General features: G+C 45.4%; 1 protein-coding gene across 3 annotated transcripts in view; it reads left to right on the top strand.

Annotated features, from left to right (window-relative positions):
• The first annotated feature begins 256 nt into the window (after positions 1 to 256).
• raph1a (Ras association (RalGDS/AF-6) and pleckstrin homology domains 1a) overlaps positions 257 to 23,727 on the top strand; it is a 78,064-nt gene continuing 54,593 nt past the window's right edge. For all 3 annotated transcript variants that reach the window (XM_080290735.1, XM_080290736.1, XM_026143828.2), the window contains exon 1: positions 257 to 494. The gene's annotated coding sequence lies outside the window, so the exon portion shown is untranslated. The remainder of the gene's footprint in view (positions 495 to 23,727) is intronic.

Here is a 23,727-nt window from a genome sequence, read left to right as displayed (position 1 = left end):
TAATATTGTGTAGCCTAGCCAAATAAACATGAGAAGTGGCATTCTCAAATGTCAGTACTAATAATAATGCTTTTTTTTTCCTAAGGCAAATGAGCTACAATTAATATACAAGAGAGTAGCCCGCTACCACAAAGTTATCATTACAATGTAAACACATAAATATGACATAAATATGTTATCATTATTTATTGTCAGTTATTAAATAATAATAATAATAATAATAATAATAATAAGGGCTCATCTTTCTAGTTTTATTGTGAAAGTCACGCCGGAAGTGCTCCGAGTGCCAGCCTCCAGTATCAGCAGCGGTGTTGGGATTCAGTGTAGCAGCAAGGGAAATCAGTGGAATCTGGGCTATCTGGGAAAAGGGCAGTCGGTGAAAACCGGCAAGAATCCCGGCGAAGTGTCCACCGTGACACCGCAGAAGCTCCCGGCGGACTCCTCGGTCCCGTCTCCCGCTGCTGGCTGCGGTTTTTCCTCCCTGGATCCGCACAGTAAGTAGCCCGATTCCTCGCTCACCTAAACGCATCTTCATCGCACCGCATTCACCCTTTCCCTCTCTCTCGGTAACCTTTGTGGATCAAGCACTAAAGCGGCTTCTCCTGGCTGCTGGAACACCGGAGCTTTTTCGTTTTGTGACAAATGCATCACGATTTCCATTCGTTAACATCCGCTGCAATAAGAGCTAATTAATTCCGTTAGAAGCTGCATGTGTGCAAAGAAAGGAGAAGGATGTGAGGGGAGGGGGGGGGTGACAGAAAAAAGGCACTGGGGTGTCTGCATGTGCACACACGGGCTCGCTGCTCGTAGTGTCACACTGCGCCGGGGCCTGCTGCGCACACACTCCCGGCCTGTATGCGCAGGGTCGCCGGGGAACAGCAGCCGGCTTGCATCGCCTTTCCAGGCGGAATATCGGCGTAGCTCCGAGGCCAGGCATGCCGGGCTGACGCGAGCTAGGCGTGGCCTTCATATAGCATTACACAGATATGGGCGTGTCCCCCGCAGCTGCCTCACAACTCACTGCTGTCCTGTTAAATCGCATCCACATATTACGCGCATTGATGTGATTTGAGCATCAGTTTCCATTTTCGTGATGTTTTGTGTAATAAGCAGACGAAGGCTCGCCCCGAGGCTTCTTTAAAAGTCCTTCCAAACGCAGCATCATTAGACATGCAGGCCTGCCATCTGTCTGTCCTCCTCCCATGCACCGTCAGGGTCTAACTTCCTCTCTTGTCTGTCCTCCTGCTCACACTCCTGTCCGTCTACACTGACGGACCCAGCAGGGTTAGAAGTGGTGGTCAGCCATTTTTTATGTGTGTTGCTGTAAGCTGTCAGGTGTTTAAATGACGTGACTCCACTCCTCAGTGTTGGTGGTTACGGTGTGTGCAGTGTTGTTTGTTTTTGAGTCCGTAGAGATGTGCAGTGGTATTAGGAAATGCTAGCAGGGCGGTTAGCTGAACCCACAACTGTACAACACACAGATTCACATGTCAACAACCGACCTTTTGGAAGCCTTTCCTGCACAGCCAGCCATATTATTGACACTAAATATAGGGGCGTGGTTTAGTTGTGTTACAGCCATTAGAGGTGTGGCTTAGCAGGCGCTGATTTGATACAGCTCCCAACAGGCCATGTTAATAATAATGCTAAAATTACACAAAATGATCTTATTTTTTAATATAATATGCAGACACTTACACAATATTTCTGCCAAACCACAGTTATTGTGATTGTTTTTTTTATAACCAAGAAGAATATCATCAGTACTTTTTATCACATGCTGGTATTACTATTTGAATTGTATGTTCCATGCTGGTGTGCATGGCTGAATGCGTGTTGTATAAAGTGCTGTGAGTGCTCAGGTAGAGTAGAAAGCGCTGTATAAGAACCAGTCTGTTTATCATGACCACTTCAAAAAGTAGTGAGATGGCAATGACGAAAGATCTTCCTTTTGAAGTATCCAATGGTTACTCATGTCTGTCTTTTATATACAGTCTATGAGAGAGAGCAGAATATGGAGCAGTTTCTCTGATTAACGTGGTTACGGTTAATCTTAAACTCCTGAGTGCAAACCAGACCGAACAGGCAAACAGCTAGAAGGGCAAACCTGCAGCTCCACATGGGAGATTGTTCCAGGAGCTTTGCTGGGAAGATTTCAGGTATGAACATCCTGACGCGTTCACTTGCCGTGCTCGTCTCTAAGGTTCTTCGACAGGCTTCCTCCTGTCGTTTCAGAGCGTCCGTGTCGAAGCATGTTGGTTTTTGCTGGTCAGATGCTCCAGCATCTCCATACAAGACTCATGTTGTTTTTCCTGCTCGTGTCTCCGTGGACCTGTTGCTACAGCTGCACACGTTTTTACACAAGTCTCTCCACAGCTACAAGATCTAAGCTTCATTCACTCACCATTGTAGTAAAAGGAAGGGCTGTGGCACACACTTTGTACCAATGTGTGACTGAAGATGTAGGAGCAGTGTAGTGTGTTCAGTCACAGAAGCCTGATGTAAGTGTACTGATGTAGTGCAACATGAAGTTGTACTTACAACTGATTTTGTGGGAATGAGACTGTGATCACAAACTCTTCTTTAACTGAGGAGTTAATCGCGTCCACTCGTGACACAAGACAGGAAATGATATATAAAGTATTCAGAATGATTTCACCACACTAACAGCTTTAAACGTTTCTCATTCAAATGTGTGATGCCTCATTTCAACCAAACGTTCTTAAAACCACTCGTAAAGGCGTAAACGTCTGGAACTGGGCTCGTCAGAGCTCCAGTCTAATCGTTCTGGCAGTTTTGAGAAGTCCCGCCTCGATAACGCGCTCGCGTGCGGCAAAGTGGGGCAGGATCCCGTGTCTCCGGGTGGTGCTGAGAGTGAACTGGAGTATAAAAATCTCAGATGCCCTAATTCCACTCAAGGCTTCCCCAGCTATGTGTGACCAGCCCCTGGACTACACTGTCCACTGTGCCCTCACTAACATGCTGATTTAGTCGCCTGGCGCCTTTTTAAACAGCGTGACACCATTTTTGATGGTTTTAGCATTGATGCAGTACGAGTTGCTGCTTATTGCTGGCAAGGTGTGGATTACATGTTTAAATTGTTTAAATATCGTGAACATCATTTGGCTAACCATTGCAGGGCTCTCAAAATTTCAAAATCCCTGGTAGCCCTTCGGGCAGGGACTCTTCAGTTTTTGGTAGCCCAAAATAAATGTAAGTAGCCCGAATAAAAAAGAGAGCAATTTTTTTATTGATGTTTTGTTTCCTTTACAATATTATACATTAAAGTATAATATTGTAAAGGAAACAAAACATTCATCAAAAAATTGTTGAAACACAAATTACAACATTGTATAAAAATTACAATCATCAACTCAAACACTTGGTTCTAATTGAACAGAAATTTCTATGAACTTGTAAGAACTGTGTAGGACTTGAATCAGTCTGTGTCAGATCCTGAATTTGAAATTTCCACTGAAGTCACGGGTAAGAGGCAAGTGGAACCAAGATCGAGGCCGTTTGCTTTTTGAAGTTTGCACAGACTGCTACATTGTGCCAGTGGTAGTTCACTCTTTGCAACATAGTAGCTGTTCTAAACAGATTTTTCAGGTTTATTTTTAGTTTGTTATTTGCAATTGGTGTTTGTTCTGGGAAAGATACTGCAGACAGCAATAATGCATTTCTTGCATTTCTCATGGGTTCTAATGGGGGCCTTTCTTAAAATGACTGGTCCCAGTAACAAAGGCGCTTGTCGACTCAGAAATCGAGAGAAAACCAACAACACAGCCGGCAGAACATTATGTTATTTACACGGGTGCACATAAGTGGTCCGCATGTGCGCATTCGCTGTCAAAATAAAAGACGCACCAGATAAGAAGTTGCAGCGCGCGTTTGCGTCCATATAAAAGGCACTGTTTTTGTCCTAGAGTGGGATTTTCACGGCACATTCTGCACCACATCTGTGCGTTCATCATTTGTTTGAAGCCAGCTCACCTCCTGCAACCACTTTTCCAAGAATACGCGCTTCTTTTGTGGTTCGGACTCCTTCTGACATTTGTTTGGAGGTGGAGGAACATCACAGTAATTGCTTAAAGGAGCTTCTTCGACATCTTTAAGAGTTTTAAACAAATGTCTGTCCTCCTCCTGAAAATCTTATGTACGCAAACACGCGTTGCAACTTCTTATCTTGTGCGTGTTTTTTATTTTGACAGCGAATGCGCACCTGCGGACCACTTATGTGCAGCCCTGGTTATTTAGCTCGTCATATTGCAGCCACAGAAATTCTTCTGTCCATGAAACCATGAAGCTGCACTTTCTTTTTGCCTTATAGTCTGATTTGTCACAACTTTTCCGTTTTGTGGTAAGCTTTTCTTTGGCTGTCACTTCTTCCCCCTGACCTGTCTTATTTGGCTCAGCAGAACTAAAATATATATCTGTCTGTGAAGGTTCTCAGTCATCCAGGTCATCGTAGTCAAATATAAATCCTGCTGCTTTTACACACGTACTCACATAACGCTCAGCGATTCTCTGCGCGATCAACCTCTCACATGTTTAAGCTGCGGGAGATTTCACTTGTCATGTTTGCATAGTGAGCTAACGATTGATAAGACGATGTCAGAGGAATTGGTGTGCAAATTATCATCACTCACAGATCAGTGCTGTCGCTCTCTATACACAGTTCGCGCGATTGCAAAGTGAAAGCAAAAAACAAGCGCAAATTCAAACACGATTTCAATATGTCACATATTGACAGTGGCTCACCGATGCCAATGACATAATTACCCAGCTACATTTCCGAAAGAATGCAAAAGCATTGACATATATTTTTCCTTCCTACAATAGCCCGACGGGCAGGGCAGAGATAGATTTTGGTAGCCTGACTGGCAAAATCGCTAGCCCCGGGACGTCGGGCTGCCTTACCCACCTCAGCTCACCAAGGCAGTACAGACACTGCCTTTTAATCCAGTCCTTGTACCCATGAATCATCCAAGCATAAAACACCTAACTAGAGAGAGATGAGTTAGTGTTGTGTTTACATGTACCAGACTTAGCAGTTGTGTCATTAGCTTGATTTTGTTCCCATTTCTGTGGTTGAATCCATGAAAAATGCTCCAATGGAGACACTTTGGAAAACTGCACCTCTTCCTCCTGTAACTATATACACTATATATCTATGTGCAATGTTACCAAAACAGTAACATTGTAACAGAGATCCTGAACACATCACGATAAAATATCATACGACGATATAATCACACACACACACACACACACACACACACACACACACACACACACACACACACACACACACACACACACACACACACACACACTTTGAACTACACTGAAGTGTTTTAAGAACCTATGTAGTTATAAGATTATATATTAGTAATTAGGATTAATGTGTGGCCTTTGACCATGCTGTGACCTATTGTCAGAAGGCAAAGCAAAGGGCTAACCTGAGGGTGTCCCCTTGGGCAGGGCCCTCAGCCAGGGCTGCCCGTACCCTGGCCTGTACCTGACCCCTGCAGCTGTGTTTGGACGGGTGGGAAAGTTACTCAGCAACAGGGGGCGGGGATACTGATCCCTATATATCAGGGGACCAGAGGACACCCCCAGCACTCGTTTCCCCTCTGCTGATGCTCTCTGTCCGTCTCTGTGTTGTTCTGCTGTCTGTGCTTAAGGCTGTACACCCTGGGGTTTTGCTTTGCTTGCTTTCTGCTATGTAATTCTCTTGCTAAATGTCTGTATGTATTTTTCCTGCTGTTCATATGATTCAGTGTATTAAACTCTGTTCCAGAGCATCTTTTTAAGTGTCTTGATTTTAATTGGATCTAAAGAGGTTGGATCTCCACATCCTTGGTGGGAGAAGGTTATCAGGATGGCTTCAAAATTTACGACCACAACCTCAGACACTTATTTCTACTGTTAGGTTTAGAGGTGCTGGCCTCTCTTTTACACCAGCGTCACTACAGTAATGGGGGTGGGGCAGAATGCAGATGGTATGTAAACTGTATGGAGATCCTGTTAGACTGTCGGTTCGAATGAATCAGATTGACTAATAAATACGCATGGTGGTCAGAACAAAACAGTCCGGTACAAACTGCAGCAGATGTTAGTAAATGAGGTCCAATGATCTCAAACATGCTGCCAATGCAGTAAAACATACATGGGTTGAAAATAGGGCTGCCATGATTACTATCAAAATCGTCGACAACTAACTTAATAGTCGATGTGTCGTTTGAAGCTTTGTAAGATCCCGAAAGATACAGGAATAAGTAGTAGGATTTAAGAGTGTAATAACGGACTGAAACAGAAGATGGCAGCACTGCATGTACAAGGAGTCCAGCTGCCGTCAAACCCCGAAGAAGAAGAAGCTGTGTCCGGTATCGTAGCTGTGTCCAAATTCAGGAACTGCATCCTCCTGAGCCCGCATTTGTAGGCCGATTACGTTACAGCGACACGACAGACTGTCCAAATTCGAAGACTCCTCCAAATGTGGCCTTAGCCGTGTAAACTTCAAATATCTGTTCGGTTTATCAAGACATCACATATTTGCAAGAGCGCTCCGACGTTTTCGGAGATGTCTGTTACCGACCAGCTCGATAGTGGGGTTCAAGGCTCACTAGAGCACAGCGAGAACAGCGGACTCCCTGCACATCATTTTCAACCCCCCGCGGCCTTTGGCTACTCAGGTTAAGCATGATATATAAGTCACTTAGATAACTTAAAAATGTTGTTGTTTGGCTTTTTTCAGTATTTGTTCCTGAGTAAATCGGTTTGGCTGAGATTAAAGTTATAGTTTTTACACAGCTGAATAAACGTCAAGCAGAGAACTGATTATCAGAAGTGTGAGACGGTGGAGAATATACTCCTGTTATATTTTAGATAGCAAGGAGCAGACGGCTGAGTTTATTAAACTTCACCAAAACAATCTGCAAACTATCATCTTGATTATTTTTAGTTAGCACAGACCTGAAACACTTCAAGCTGTAAGCTAATGATAGTCAGTGTTGGTGAAGTTTTTTGAAAAAAGTAATCAGTAACTAATTACTGATTACTTCCTCAAAAACGTAATCCCGTTACTTTACTGATTACTTATTTTCAAAAGTAATTACTTAGTTACTTAGTTAGTTTTTAAAAACACGATTTACAACCTGAATAGGTGATAAAGGGGTAGATCTTTCAGCCCAATTCTACTTTTTCTACATAATCCATCATACAAAATGTAATCAAATGGAAAAGTCTCTTTTTAAAACTTGTTTTATCAGTTTTAATCTTTTAACTTTATGCATCAAGCAAACATTTAATTATATGCAACATTCTCTGACTGGAAGAAATTAGTTTAACATTTAAACCTATTCCAGCACATAAAATAAAATATTTTTTGTGTTTACACTCACTCTTTCAGATGCAAGTAAAACACAGCAGAAAATAAATAAAGTCAAAGACTCAGCGGTCCTGTTGCTCTATTTTCACCTGTAAAGCAGGAGTGGGGTAGGCGGAGGTTTACCCTGGTGCAGGTGTGCCGCGGTCAGTGGAAGAATCCGCGAGTTTCTCTGTGAGTTTCCCATTACGTCGTAGCGCACTCGGTGCTTGCTTGGAAGTTTAGGGGTTTTTCGCTGTAAAAAGACGTTTTCTTCCCACGCACAGCGGACGCTAATGTTTTTGTCACTTTTTATGGAATCAAACTCAAAGTAAGGTCAGTACTTCCACGCTTTAAACGCTGCACGCTCATACTCTCTCCTGCACTCGATATATGATCCATTGTTGATCTGCACACAGCTGTTGTCACGAACGTCGCACTCGCTTATGTCACTGTCATGAGACATTCTCGCAAAAAAATATCACGGTTTTAGTAACGCAGTAACGCAGCCTTCCTACAGGAAAGTAACGGTAATCCAATTAGCTTTTTTGCAATAGTAATTCCTTACTTTACTCGTTACTTGGAAAAAAGTAATCGGATTAACGCGTTACTGCCCATCTCTGCTGATAGTTGTATAAGAGCAGATGCACGCTGGTGCAATAAGCCGTACGTTTTACATGATCTGATTAGTCGACTGTCAAAATAGTCGTTTGTGGCAGCCCTAGTTGAAAAACCAAAGTGCAGCTGTGTCATTCATGGTCTGGCCTCCTCTGCAATCTAACAGAACAAAAAGCAGCTGACATCCAAAGAAGAGCTTTGGAGCGCCCTTCAAAAAGCTTAGAGAAATATTTCACAAGACTATTTAAGCAATAACTGGAAAGCTTGCCTTAGAGTTCAGGCTGTATGGACGAATGAAGGCGGTCATACCAAATACTGACTGTCAAGCTCAACTGTTTCATACTTGATATTTCCATGGATGTCTGCACATGTTTCAGTAACTGCACCTTTTTCCCATTTTCCTAAAAAATCAAAAGAAATGTGGGAAGACTTTTGCACAGCACCGTACCTGCTTTACATCTTCACCAACTGCCCAACAATAAACTATAATACACATAATAACTGTAAAATGATGTGGTACATAGATTATAATTTAACATGTAATGAGGGCCGTAGGTCGATGATCGATTTTGTAATCGTATCACCAGACCTGCGACCATATGTTCTGGACACTCGGGTAAAGAGAGGGGCTGAGCTGTCAACTGATCACCACCTGGTGGTGAGTTGGATCAGGTGGCGGGGGAGGACGCTGGACAGACCTGGTGCACCTAAACGCGTAGTGAGGGTGTGCTGGGAACGTCTAGCAGAGGCCCCAGTCCGCGAGATCTTCAACGCACACCTCCGGCAGAGCTTCAACAGCATTCCGAGGGAGACTGGGGACATTAAGTCCGAATGGACCATGTTCAGCGTCTCCATTGCCGAAGCTGCTACATTGAGCTGCGGCCGCAAGGTGGTTGGTGCCTGCCGTGGTGGTAATCCCCGAACCAAATGGTGGACACCAGAGGTGAAGGGAGCCACCAGGCTGAAGAAGGAGTCCTATCGGGCTTGGTTAGCCTGTGGGACTCCGGAGGCAGCCGACAGGTATCGACAGGCCAAGCGGAATGCGGCTCGGGCAGTGGCTGAAGCAAAAACTCGGGTGTGGGAGGAGTTCGGAGAGGCCATGGAAAAAGACTTTCGGACTGCCTCGAAGAGATTCTGGCAAACCATCAGGCGTCTCAGGAGGGGAAAGCGGTGCTCTACCTGCACTGTGTATAGTGCTGGCGGAGCGCTGCTGACGTCGACTGAGAAAATTGTCAGGCGGTGGAAGGAATACTTCGAGGACCTCCTTAATCCCACTGACACGTCTTCCGAGGAGGAAGCAGAGTCTGGGGATGAGGGGAATGACCCGCCAATTTCCGGGGGCGAGGTCACTGAGGCAGTTAAACAACTCCTTGGTGGCAGAGCCCCTGGTGTTGATGAGGTCCGCCCCGAGTTCCTGAAGGCTCTGGACGTTGTAGGGCTGTCCTGGTTGACACGCCTCTGCAATGTTGCGTGGAGATCAGGGGCAGTACCTGTGGACTGGCAGACCGGGGTGGTGGTCCCCATCTTTAAGAAGGGGGACCGGAGGGTGTGTTCCAACTACAGGGGGATCACACTCCTCAGCCTCCCTGGGAAAGTCTATGCCAGGGTGCTGGAAAGGAGAGTTCGTCCGTTAGTTGAACCTCGGATACAGGAGGAACAATGCGGTTTTCGTCCTGGTCGTGGAACACTGGACCAGCTCTTTATCCTCTCGAGGATACTTGAGGGTGCATGGGAGTTTGCCCAACCAGTCTACATGTGTTTTGTGGACTTGGAGAAGGCATTCGACCGTGTCCCTCAGGGTGTCCTGTGGGAGGTGTTGCGGGAGTATGGGGTGTCTGGCCCATTGCTACGGGCCATTCGATCCCTATACAACCATTGTAAGAGCTTGGTTCGCATTGCCGGCAATAAGTCGGACTCGTTCCCGGTGGGTGATGGGCTCCGCCAGGGCTGCCCTTTGTCTCCGGTTCTGTTCATAATTTTTATGGACAGGATTTCTAGGCGCAGCCAAGTGGCGGAGGGCTTTCGCTTTGGTGGCCTCAGAATCCCATCTCTGATTTTTGCGGATGATGTGGTTCTGTTGGCTTCATCGGGTGAGGGCCTCCAGCTCGCACTGGAACGGTTCGCAGCCGAGTGTGAAGCAGCGGGAATGAGGATCAGCACCTCCAAATCTGAGGCCATGGTTCTCAGCCGGAAAAGGGTGGAGTGCCCACTCCGGGTCGGGGATGAGTTCCTGCCCCAAGTGGAGGAGTCCAAGTATCTCAGGGTCTTGTTCGCGAGTGATGGGAGAAGGGAGCCGGAGATCGACAGACGGATTGGGGCTGCAGCTGCAGTAATGCGGATGCTGCACCGGTCCGTCGTGGTGAAGAGGGAGCTGAGTGTAAAAGCAAAGCTCTCAATTTACCGGTCGATCTACGTCCCTACCCTCACCTATGGCCACGAGCTGTGGGTAGTGACCGAAAGAACGAGATCGCGGATACAAGCGGCAGAAATGAGCTTCCTCCGAAGGGTGGCTGGCCTCTCCCTTAGAGATAGGGTGAGAAGTTCGGCCATCCGGGAGGGGCTCAGAGTAGAGCAGCTGCTGCTCCACATCGAAAGGAGCCAGCTGAGGTGGTTCGGGCATCTGACAAGGATGCCCCCTGGGCGCCTCCTGGGTGAGGTGTTCCAGGCATGTCCCACCGGGAGGAGGCCCCGGGGCAGACCCAGGACACGCTGGAGAGATTATATCTCTCGGCTGGCCTGGGAACGCCTTGGTGTTCCCTCGGATAAGCTGGAGGAGGTGGCTGGGGAGAGGGAGGTCTGGGCCTCTTCGCTTAGGCTGCTGCCCCCGCGACCTGGCCTCGGATAAAGCGGATGACGATGGATGGATGGGATGAATGGATGTAGAGCTGGGCGATAGAACGATAACGATATGTATCGCGATATAACTTTTTCTCGATAGAAAAATTTAACTATCACGATAGACCTCGCCGCTCTTGTCCTCTTAAAAAAAAAAAAAAAAGAACAGCCATTCCAAATTACGTAGCGCAGAGCCGAACCAATCACAGCCGCAGCGTCACGTCATGTGACTTGTTACGTACAGCACAAGTGCCAAGCCGCACATGTGTATTTGTTTGGGAAGCAGCCAGCCACCGCACCGCCCGGGTAATGGAGGAAATGAGTGTGCCGACTAGAAAAATCAACCGAGCGTGACCGAAGGTTACCGAAGAGAAAACAGATGATGGTTCCAATGCCATAGAGATTGTCGAACGGAAGAGCCATAGAAGTTCCGTAGTGTGAAGGTATTTCGGCTATTTCAAGTCTGACAAAAAACAGAGTAGCGTGCACTGTAAATTGTGCCGAAAGCAAGTCTGGAAATACAATAAACTGGTGCATGCGCTACGTCCACACGTACCCGGGTATTTTTGAAAATTTTTTCTATGCGTTTGCACCTTTCGTCCACACGTAAACGGCGTTTTTGGTCACTGAAAACGAAGATTTTTGAAAACTCAGTTTTTGCATTTACGTGTGGACTAGAAAAACGGAGAAAACGCAGTGTCAAAGGTTTGCGCATTTTTTGACGTCACACTGTGCGCCACGTTATTGTTTCGGTGAAATGAATTTCTACAATACTGTTACTGTTAATTCTACTCTCTGCAGTGTTTAAATGCTTACATATACACACAGTTACTGTCCCTCCACACATACGGCTCTGTTCTGCTTCTATGCCCCAGCTTTGTTTACTTTTTCCCACCGAGGCTTCTAGACTTCTGATTGGCCAACATTTCTGCACGGTTAGGAATCTAGCGCCACCTGCTGCTTTGGCATGTTCATAGCAGCGTTTTCCTTCATTTCTGCCTTTATGTGTGGACGGGATTATTTTTTTAAAACGAAAACGGAAAATCTCCGTTTTCAAAAATACCCGTGTACGTGTGGACGTAGCCTCAGTCTCTGACTGGAAGCGCTAATTCGTCATTCGGCTTTTGTCAGACTAAAGTAACTGTTAAAACTGTTTGAAAAGCTAAGCTATACAACAAGGAGAGATTGAGAATTTCCTTTTAGTTCTCAGTTTATTTGATATTGACAAAAGTTAGTCAATTTTGTCTGTTCTTCTGTAAAACAAACTAAGATTTATTTTTAGAATTAATATTTTGTTTCTAAGTGGAATTGACAATTTAGTCTGTTTCGTTTGTTCTATTTTGAAACTTAAACGCTTTAGCGGCTGCCTTTTGTGTAGTTTGCAATATTTGCCTTTATTTATCTGAAAAAGTCTCATGTTCCTTAAGTACATCTACCCTGTTGAACTTATTATGGGAAATAAATATTTAAATAAAAACAAGCTGCTGATTATTTCACATTTTACTTGTGAGCAACGGCACATTTAAATCTTACAAATGTAGTTATTTGGCTTATATCGTGATAGATATCGTTATCGCCTGAAACGAAAAAAACATATCGTGATATGAAAAAATCTTATATCGCCCAGCTCTAGATGGATGTAATGAGGGTAAATGTATGCGTTTTGATGACGAATGATGTCAAAGCTGATCTAAACAGTTATGTTTTGATTGGCTGTTCCCATTCCACGCTTGTATCCACTGTGTAACATGCATTTACAGCATGATGGGCTGTGCACCGTTAGCACAAACAGGAAATGGCACTAGACTTAAGTCAATCAAAGCATGGCTTTGGGATGTCGTGGACAATTACACATTACAAACAAACATGTTTGTACAAAGATGACGTTAGTTTAGTTCATTCACGAGGCTTTCCAAACACACGGCCACATCATTAGACGCACGCTGACAGTTCTGAGGAAATTAAATTTCCACCATGAATGTTTGCAGCATGGAGCGAGGACACATCGAGTTAACCTGTTATTTCTGCTGCCTTGAGGCCTTTGCCCTCGCACCTTCAAAATAAAAGAAGGATCTGCTCTAATGTATTGACACAATGGAAGGAGCAGGTTGCTGTTCGATTAATAACGCAGACGATGAGTTTGTTTCTTTTAGCTCTCTCCGGTCGTCTGTTGCTGCTTCCACTGTGCGTTCTCATTTTGTTCCAGTTGGACATGCATTTGATTGGAATCATTATTTTGATGAGAGCTCTCAGTGACTGTGCGAGGCTCTGCTTGGTTGCTCAGCAGCACTTAGACCTCTGTTATGGGAATTAGCCCATCTGCGTTTCCGAGCAGCGCAGAGGCCTACGAGCACAGAGTCGACGTTTGGCCTCGTGTGCTTCCTCTGGCATCTGTATCAGCTGCTCTACTGCAGTTTGTCAGTATATTGCCACTGGAGGCTAAGAGAGGTCAAACTAGGTCACCATCTGATGTTTTTGGGGTTTTTCTTTTGCATGTCTGTCCTCCTCTAGCCAAGTGTATGGAAAAGTCATCCCTCCTTCTCTCAGGAAATTCCATCTCATCCCAGGGGTGAGACAGACAGAGGGTGTGACGGAGCAGCACAGCACATCAGCAGGGACACTTTTCCAGCACATTGAACTGTTTGTGTTTAGACAGTTTACCTTGGACTAAGGGAGTAAGAACTCCAGTTTGATTCACACACTGCAGGGACAAAAAGCACTGGACCAAACCTATGAATCTTTGAATTCAGCTGTTTTCAGTCCCACTGCCACTGGTGTAGAAAATCAAACAGCCAGCCACGCTGTCTGCCTTCACGAGCTGCTGTGAATGTATCGAGATATCCCATAGTCAGCTGTAAGTGGTGAAGTTGAACCATTTGGAAACGTGGGATTAGTGCTGGGCGATATGACGATATATATCGTGTGGACATTTGTCTTCTATCATTTCTAACATCCATCCATCCATCCATTCGCTTCCGCTTATCCTTTTCAGGGTCACGGGGGGCACTGGAGCCTATTCCAGCTGTCATAGGGCGAGAGGCAGGGTACACCCTGGACAGTTCGCCAGTCTGTCGCAGGGCCAACACACAAGGACAGACAACCATTCACACTCACATTCATTCACACATTCACACCTAGTGACAATTTGGATTATCCGATTAACCTATCCCCACAAGCTGCATGTCTTTGGACGGTGGGAGGAAGCCGGAGTACCCGGAGAGAACCCACGCAAACACGGGGAGAACATGCAAACTCCACACAGAAAGACCCCGGTCTGATGGTGGAATTGAACTCAGGACCTTCTTGCTGTGCAGCAACAGTGCTAACCACCGTGCCACCGTGCTGCCCAGTCCTTGATCCAAGGTACGTTATGCCCGGTCGTTAGTAAAGTCGAGTTGCCTCGCTTATACGATGCATGCCGGGCCAAAGTAGAGCAGGATGTTTGCAGTGTCGTGCATTAAGCCTTGGCTGCTGACCTGTGGACGAGCAGAGATACGCAGCCCTACACGAGCGTAACCATCCGTTTCATTAACAAAGATTGCACCCTCTTCTGCTGTTTACGGACTGCGAGGTGGTGTATCGTGATATATATCGTTATCGTGATATAAAATAATTCATATCGTGATAAATATTTTTTCCATATCGCCCAGCACTATGTGGATCTCAGCCATGAAGTTCTTTGCTTTAAAGAGGAGAAATAACAAAAAGCAAATATGATTGTGTATCATGTTAGCCCTTTGATGTGCCATTATGACAGCCGAGGAAGGCTCTAGGACCTGCAGTCCTAAGCAGCTCAATAGTTCTTTAACCTTAAAGCTGTCACCAGACTACAGCGGGTCACTCCTGAGGCCGTCATCAACCCAACCGGAGCTCTGACGACAGTAACAAAAGGAAAAAATGTCGCTCAAACTCCCAAGATATTGTTCATAAAACAAAGGTCACATGGTTAGAAACCTCAGAGCGGGACTAAAGTGGACATTAACACCACCCCTCAGACGTCGCGGTGCACGTGCAGATGTTTCACCTTTAACAAAGACATGATTTCATGCTAAAGCACCTCTGACATCGTCTTTCCCACATATTTCAGCTGTTTGAAGTCTGATTGGAAATGTCCTTGTGTGCACACAGCGTGTCATAAATGGCCAAAGAGTGAGCTGCAGGGTATTGTTACACACCACCTGTGCGTGGTGCTGTGTCAGTGTGAAGCCTGCAGCCACACATTATCACACAGCGGGATTATGGTCAGCACCCAGAGAGGCTACATGCTGTCTGCTTGGTCACAGCTTGGTGGAAGCAGCTTCCTCCTCAGCTATTTGTTTTCCACTGGTTGTCAACAGCAAGTCTAAAAGTAGACATCAGTCCACTGATGGTATCTGCCCCAATGTTACACCCACACCCACTGGTGATTGTGCGTGTTGTTGATGTTGGTTGATATTGTTTCAAACCCACACACGGGGTTTCCACGTTAACCCCTGATAAGAGCTGGGTTTTTCCTGCTCGTTAACTTTGAGGCTGGTTTAAGATGAGGGTTGGACAACCGAGTTATGCATTAAGTGTTTAAGCTCTGAACATATGGATTTATGAAGGCAGTGCAGTGATGAAGCTGCACGTGTGTGTGTGTGCGCACACTGGTAGAAGTAAATGGTTTTTACTGTTTGTTGTTGAAACAGGCAGCTGGCAGCTGAATGCAATGACTCAGCCTGTGTGTGTGTGTCTGTTTGTGTGTGTTTCTCTGCCTCCCACATAGACACACACAGTATTAATGGAGTATCCAGATGAGTAGCAGTACTCTGGTCTCCAGTGTCTCCCCTTAGTGGACAACTTTGTAAAGAAAACACCCAGCGGGTAAATCAGAGACTGGTACAATGATCCTTCCTGTACTTGTTAGCAAATCTCAGTGGTTTTTATTGGATTGTGCGTAAGGGAAACACGTACACGCCACTCAAGGTTCAGAGGTCAGGGATGCCGTAGAGAAGGCTGCTGTTGGTCTGAGATAGGGCTGGGCGATATATTGAGTTTTTTAAAAATATCGATATATTTTCATATGAGATATAAGATGTGACAATATCGTTTATATCGATATAGTCTATGTTACGTTATAATTAGCCGCAGGTTTGCCTCTCTTTCGTCCACTTTTGTCTCTACGCAACGTTACTCGGCCTCGCCTCTCCTTCACTGAACACAACTCCGCCTCCCCCATAGCTTCACCTGCAGGCAGCGACAAGATGAAAGCGGAAAATCTCCGTTAGCGAGTTACCTCGGATCGCCCCGTGCGTGGGGCTGGACGGCGTCAACGTGTTAGCGAGCTAACCGCGCTAACGAGCTAACCGCGCTAACGACATGCAGCCCGAAGGGGCTGCACGGCCTAAAATCCTTTCATTTTCTCAAAACTCGACAGTGCGCCTTATGTATGAATTCTGGTTATGCTTACTGACCGCGAACCGATTTTATGTGGTACACAGCGCTCAGCAATCTGTCAAAAAATGTTTTAATATGACTTTGCTAAGCTACGGAGCTGCACCGCTTGATGGATTGTCGGAGGATTACGGCTACCGAGGAGGAGCCTCGCGGAGTGATACGTACTGTGCTTCAACATAATATTACCGTACTGTGTGTATATAAGGACCATAAATGGCTCCTGTTCAGAGACGTGGTGCAGCTGTGAAATCTGTCTCTTTGTTATTATGCTCAGCGTCTATTAGTTTACATTTTGACTGCACAATTGTGAGCTTTTTGTTATGCACAAAAACAACATTGTTTTCTTTTGTTTATGGACCATGATTATTTAATAAATGCTGATAATTTATTTTTGAGTAATTTCTTCATGTACATCTACGCTATATGTAAATAAAAGTGCCCGTGTGACAGCTGGGACACAGTGTGACTAAGAACTCTCTTTTTGTTCTTAACTTATGGCTTTAAAAAAAATATCGAGATATGAATTTTGGGTCATATTGCCCAGCCCTAGTCTGAGACACATTCCTGTCATAGTTTCAGTGGCTGAACAACACGACTCCTGGAGAAGAAACAGACTCACACAAATCAAAGTAGAACTAAGACAAATAAGGTTCAAACATTAATACTGCATCAATCTCTAATGTGACAACTAGAAATGTGTTTTTGTAAAACCCAAAGACGTCCACATATAACTGAGCATTAAAATGGTATGAAACACCTGACACAGGAAGCTCAGGACATGTTGCTGTGGAAAGCAATGGTTAGCTGTCTGAGGTATCTTAGCAAGAAAGTGAAGCTGCAGCAGCTGAGTTTCCAAAAGGTTTCAGTACTTCTGTGACAACGACAGCCCGTCTCCACTGGTCTTTATCCACCGTGATGCTGCCGTCAGCCACAGATGTCAACAAATCCAACTCGAGCATCAAGAACAAAAATGCTTTCTTTTTTATATTCTGGAGTTTAAATGGTTCCAACCCCTGCATCTGACAGCTCGGTGCTTATTTATTATAAAGCTGTGGCTTCTAAATAATAATAATGGAGTGGATTTATATAGCGCTTTTCAAGGCACCCAAAGCGCTTTACAATGCCACTATTCATTCACTCTCACATTCACACACTGGTGGAGGCAGCTACAGGTGTAGCCACAGCTGCCCTGGGGCAGACTGACAGAAGCTGCCATATCGCGCCATCGGCCCCTCTGGCCAACACAAATAGGCTGTAGGGTAAAGTGTCTTGCCCAAGGACACAACGACCAGGACAGAGAGAGCTGGGGGATCGAACCGGCGACCTTCCGGTTGAGCTTCCCAACCCCCTGAACTATGGTTGCCCCACAGCAATGCAGCACAGCAGCATGTCCTGTACTGTCCTATAATGTGAGACACGTGGACAGCGAAGTGTTGGTATGGATGTGTGTGACGTTTGCAGATGTGTGTAGTCATCTGCAGCAAACGCTGAAGTTCAGCACCGCTGTGTCTCTTTAATCCCACACAGATGTGGAGACAGATGCAGGCTGCTGTTGCTGTATTACTGCACAGCCCTCATTCTTGGAAAATTGAATGTGATTTCTTCTTCTCTCCTTTTTTTCCTTCCATGTTTATCCCCTGAGCTGCACGACTCTGCCAAGCCACTCTCTCTCTTTCTGTTTCCGTCTCGTCTTTGTGCGTCTATGTCCCTCGACCCTCGCGGAGATCCAGGGGCCGGCTGTGCAGCTGGGGATCAGGACTATCGTTCTGATTGCACTGAGTGGAGCCTGACATTGTTTCCTTCTTTTTAAAGCTCGCCTGGGGAACAGTGCAAGAAGCATTCAAATGCTTTACGTCAGATTCAAATTCAAGAAAATGCTCATGGCCCTCACAAGGAGGCGGAGTCTGACACGCAGTAAAAACAGGATCAGCGTTAAACCCTGAGAAATGACTGGACCAGTCGGTGCTTTCTGCAGGCAAACAAAACAAGTTTTAACTAAATGCACGTAAACATGTGCATGTGCCTGCATCGTAATAATTCCCTGTAAAGTCATTTCCAGCACAGAAATCTCTGCAGTGACTCAGTACGTGCTTTATTTTTCCAAATTTCCAAATTCAGTGGAATTTGGCTCAAGCCAGATAACACACACCAATGAGTTAAACTGCAGGAATGTCTTAAAGACATAAAGACCTGGATGGCCGCTAACTTTCTGCTTCTTAATTCAGATAAAACTGAGGTTATTGTACTCGGCCCTGAAAAGCTTAGAAATATGGTATCTAACCAGATTCTTACTCTGGATGGCATTACCTTGGCCTCCAGTAACGCTGTGAGGAACCTTGGAGTCATTTTTGACCAGGACATGTCCTTCAACGCACATATTAAACAAATATGTAAGATTGCGTTCTTCCATTTGTGCAACATCTCTAAAGTTAGAAATATCCTGTCTCAGAGTGACGCTGAAAAACTAGTTCATGCATTTATTACTTCCAGGCTGGACGACTGTAATTCATTATTATCAGGAAGTCCAAAAAACTCCCTGAAAAGCCTTCAGCTAATCCAAAATGCTGCAGCAAGAGTCCTGACAGGGACTAGAAAGAGAGAGCAGATTTCTCCTGTTTTGGCTTCCTGTTAAGTCCAGAATTGAATTCAAAATCCTGCTCCTCACATACAAGGTCTTAAATAATCAGGCCCCATCTTATCTTAATGACCTTGTAGTACCATATCACCCTATTAGAGCACTTCGCTCTCGCTCTGCAGGCCTACTTGTTGTTCCTAGAGTATTTAAAAGTAGAATGGGAGGCAGAGCCTTCAGTTTTCAGGCCCCTCTTCTGTGGAACCAGCTTCCAGTTTGGATTCAGGAGACAGACACTATCTCTACTTTCAAGATTAGGCTTCAAACTTTCCTTTTTGCTAAAGCATATAGTTAGGGCTGGACCAGGTGACCCTGAATCCTCCCTTAGTTATGCTGCAATAGACGTAGGCTGCCGGGGATTCCCATGATGCACTGGGTGTTTCTACACCTCTCTGCATTGAATCATATCTGTTATTAACCTCTGTCTCTCTTCCACAGCATGTCTTTATCCTGTCTTCCTTCTCTCACCCCAACCAATCACAGCAGATGGCCCCGCCCCTCCCTGAGCCTGGTTCTGCCGGAGGTTTCTTCCTGTTAAAAGGGAGTTTTTCCTTCCCACTGTCCCCAAAGTGCTGCTCATAGGGGGTCATATGATTGTTGGGTTTTTCTCTGTATCTACTCTACAATGTAAAGCACCTTGAGGCGACTGTTGTTGTGATTTGGCGCTGAATAAATAAAACTGAATTGAAAATTAAATTGAATGTATTTATAAAATATATAAAATTCCAACATTTGTTTATCAGTTTTAATCTCTCCCTCAGAACATGATATATCATGTTTAGGTGGAATCTAGCGAGCTAACTTCCTGCTAACTTCTAACTTAAACTGAATAAATCCTGTTTTCATGGATGTTAAACTGATTTGTTTCACTAATTTAGGTTTTAATAAGCTCACGTTCAAACAGGACAGAATGCTGCATTTACAAAACAGTGACTATTCCATTACAGAAGATTCCAGAGAAAACTGGAAAAGGTTCACTGCTTCCTGTACGCGTCTTTTTCTGCTTTGCTGTTAACGTCGCCGCCTGTTTCCCCACATCTGCAGATCTCTGTACAGGGAACAAGGAAACTTGGATTTACTGAGAACAGCAACAAACTCTGGAGGTTAATGCGTTCGAATGACTGGATCGCAGGTTGTAACTTGTGAATGATGCAGTGAGTGATGGTCAGATAAACGTCTCCCTATCATCACCAAGCAGCTCCTCTGTCAGGAATGTCAGGTGCTTAAAGTGAAAGTCATTCTGATTGAAATTTGTCTTCTCTCTTAAACAATCTCCTTTAACTGCGTTCTAAATATGGGCCATGCCGTTGGTCTGCACTGTGGAGGCTGAAAGAGCTGAGCATCAGGTAACAGTAGGTTTGTTTGGTTTTACAGACACGGCGGCTACACTTTAACTGACCTGTGAAACACGTCTATTATGAATGTGAGGAGTCTTTTTCTCAGGGTTTTATTTGATTTCTGATTTGGGCAGAACTGAAAATCAGGAGTAATACTTGGAAGTACAATTAAGTATTTTACATGTAATTAATTAATTTTGCATGATTGTTACGTTGTAAACAACATTTTACACAAGTGATTATTTAATGTCCATTATTAAAAAAAACCTGCAAAACATTATAATAATAATCAGACATCAGAAACAATTTGTGCTCCTTTGAAACACAAACCAAATGTGGCCGCCGCCTCGTTTTGTGACGCGCGAGAGCTTCTTCAAATCAGTTTCCTGTACGCTGCTTGAAAGTGTTGACCCTGAACTACATCTACCATGATGCATTTCGATTGTGTGAACCCCACTGCCCCCGGTGCGGCGGGTGAGAGGGAGAACATGTAGTTCGACGCGATGTACCGCCGGATCTGTTATTTAAATACAGACGTGTATCCATGGAAACGTCAGAATCTCCGCTGAAGCCATTTCAACGACCACCAAAAAGCTAAAACGCCAAACGATTAAAGAGCAGCTAAACAGATTCCGCCGAAAAATGGAGACGCCAAGCGCGGCTCCCACGTGCAGGACGTGCCCACCGAGTGTGGAAAGCCCACAGATTCTGAAAATCCAGATTTCGTCACTGCTGAACCAAAAGCAAACGAGAGCAAAACTTCATGTTTGAAAAACAGAATTCCCTCTCAGTGCGGCTGTTGCTTCCATCACGGTCGCACTTCCTGCACAGCTCTGTCCCTCAGTGTGCCTCATTTCTGCTGTTCAGTACCAAAGAAACACCTAGCTGTGTCTCTAATAAAACCTCTGTACCTTTGTGAAAAAATGCTTTTATGACTACAGTTCAAAGAACAACACAAACATGGGCAGTGTGGGCGCTGAGCTACCACAAGTTCTTCTGTAACTTTATACGTTTATTTCTTCCAGAGTCGAGCTGACAGATTTGTTTCTGTGTCACAGCAGGTTTTTTGAACAAACAGTTTAGACAAACAGTTAAATATAACAAAGGAGGGTTTCACTGGTCCACTCCAGATCAAAGTGGGCTGTGGGCCGTCATAGATAGTTCGTAGAGTTAGAGCTCGGCTCAAAGAGAGAGCAGCACTGATGCTCTTAGTTTGAAACTCAGTGAACATGTTTTCACTTATTCACTGAAAATGATCAGAAGCCGCTGTCAGAGGGAAACGCATCAAACTGTCCTGCGGAGTGGGCTACGTGACCCACTGGATACCCCAGTACACCCAGTGGACCACCTGCTGGATCCAGCTGCATAAAGGGGTCTTGGTTTGACCTCCCACACATCATAGCTGGTCTCACTACCATCTTGTAAATCTTTCCTTTCACTGTTTCTAACAGCCGTCTCCGCCCACTTCACCCTGGCTCCGCCCTCGTCTTGTGTGCGGTCAATGTTTTTAGATACCAGCGGTGTTTAAGCTCGCTACCGCTCTTCCACCAGCCTCCCTGTCATTCTCGCGCACACACGCGCACACACACACACACACACACGCACGCACGCACGCACGCACGCACGCACACACACACACACACACACACACACACACACACGTATGATGATGGTGTGAAAGACTGAGGTTACCTCCTCACAGGCAAACAAATCGCAGCAGCGAGTGGTGCAGTGTGTTTGTGTCCCGTAGCCGTTCATGTCTGAAGCAGAAGACGTTGGAGAGCACGTGTGTGGCAGCGATGCACCTGTATGTGTTTGTGTGTCTGACTCGAAGAGCTTGTGTTGATTGTGTGTGTTAGCTGCTCGCACAGAGTGTAGAGGGACAGATAGGTTTGTGTTTGGGGTTTGCTGGCTGGTCGTCTTGATGTAAATGCTGACAGAGCTGTGTGTGTTTGAAGACTGTGTCCATGCTGCCTGTTTTCCGTACAGGAAGCAGTGAAGCTTTTGTGTGTTATGGCTCGCAGTCCTCCTGGAACAGCCACTGTTTTTCTGTGCTCACTCTATCACATGTGAAAACACACAGTCTCATAGGCGCACCACGTCCAAACCAAACCGCAGCTACCTTTTTATATCCAAGCAGCTCTCCGCCACAGATGGAAAGTATGTGAGCCGTCCTCCTGTCTCTGTGTGGATCCAAACACTGTCTGGATGGACGTGGAGCGACGCTCAGACCTATGCTGCTCGTGGCATTAGCCAACTTGATAATTATGGACTTTTTCTGTGCAGTGAATATTGAGAAACTAAATCCAAGAGTTAAGTCTGGCGGCCTTTTCACTGTGGAGTTGGAAGCTCAAATCCTCCGCTTGGTTTGAAAAAATGTGTGGATGGAAAGAATGAAAGAGGAGTGTGTTCACCTCCTCCAGCAGCTGCTCTGTAGGTGTCTTCAGGCAGGAACTTCTTCACTATGTTAAAAACAGCTTCATGCACTCTTTTGCTGTTAAGCACATCTTTATTCTTCTGATGCAGAGCGGCTCAGCATAGAGCACTGGTGCTGTGCTGGGCCATGATATTTCCATCAGCTCCAGTGGTAACATTGAGCTTGTCTCTATGATGGTTTAGTCAGTGCGTGCTGGTCTTCTCCATAATCACAAGTACCTGGGTCAGTATCAAAAGGCCTTTGCTTCTGGTAGATCAGGGTTAACAGGTTAGGTTAAAGCTGATGTTGGAAGCAGCACTAGGGTTTGTGCGATCGTGTTTCCACTGCGTGTCAGGCTGTAGGCTGGATTCCAGGTTAAGAGGTTGGGTGGAAAGTATCACCAGTATTCTAATTCCCTTTTTATAATACAGTGTAATATAATGCTACACAGACTCGGGTATGTTGGTGGTTACCACTGTGAGCTTAGGGGCAGGAAGAAGGGGAAAGGAGCAGGGGTGACTGTGTGGTCTTTGGGTTGCTGTTGTGGCGAGGACCGCGGTCAGGATCAGACCCATCAGCTGATCTCCACCAGGCTGGGATTCGAGCTCGACTACCGTCGCATTAATATCAGGGTCAGGGTCGTCACCTAACAGGGTTTAAAACAGTTCACTTATTAATAGTCATTTCTAATAATTGCTCTCAGCTCAGGTCTGCGCTGGCAGACAGGGGTGGGGCTCATCGCTTACGGCGAGCGACGGGAAGTCAACAGCCCTCGGTGGGGGTCCAGGTGACCCCGAGCAATGCAGAGACAAACTGCAGGCGAGCATTAACTTTCTCTCTTTTACTCATCTCGGCTGGAGTCGGACTAAACAGCAAGCAAGTCGGGACTTTTACAGCGAAAATAAGAAAAAAGCGTCATAGGAAAAATAATTTCTATACTTGTTAAAAAATCCCAGTTATCAATGTTTCCATATTATTTGGATCACATATTTAGTGAACAACAAGTTTGGAGGAAACAGGCAAGACCGCCATCTGGCCTAATGCATTTCTTTAGGTGTCATCATGCCCCAGTGACAGTGCAGCTATTATCCCTCACTGGTCT

Source organism: Astatotilapia calliptera, chromosome 16, assembly GCF_964374335.1.
Source record: "Astatotilapia calliptera chromosome 16, fAstCal68.1, whole genome shotgun sequence".
NCBI lineage: Eukaryota > Metazoa > Chordata > Actinopteri > Cichliformes > Cichlidae > Astatotilapia > Astatotilapia calliptera.
This window is presented reverse-complemented; position numbering and strand designations above follow the sequence as displayed.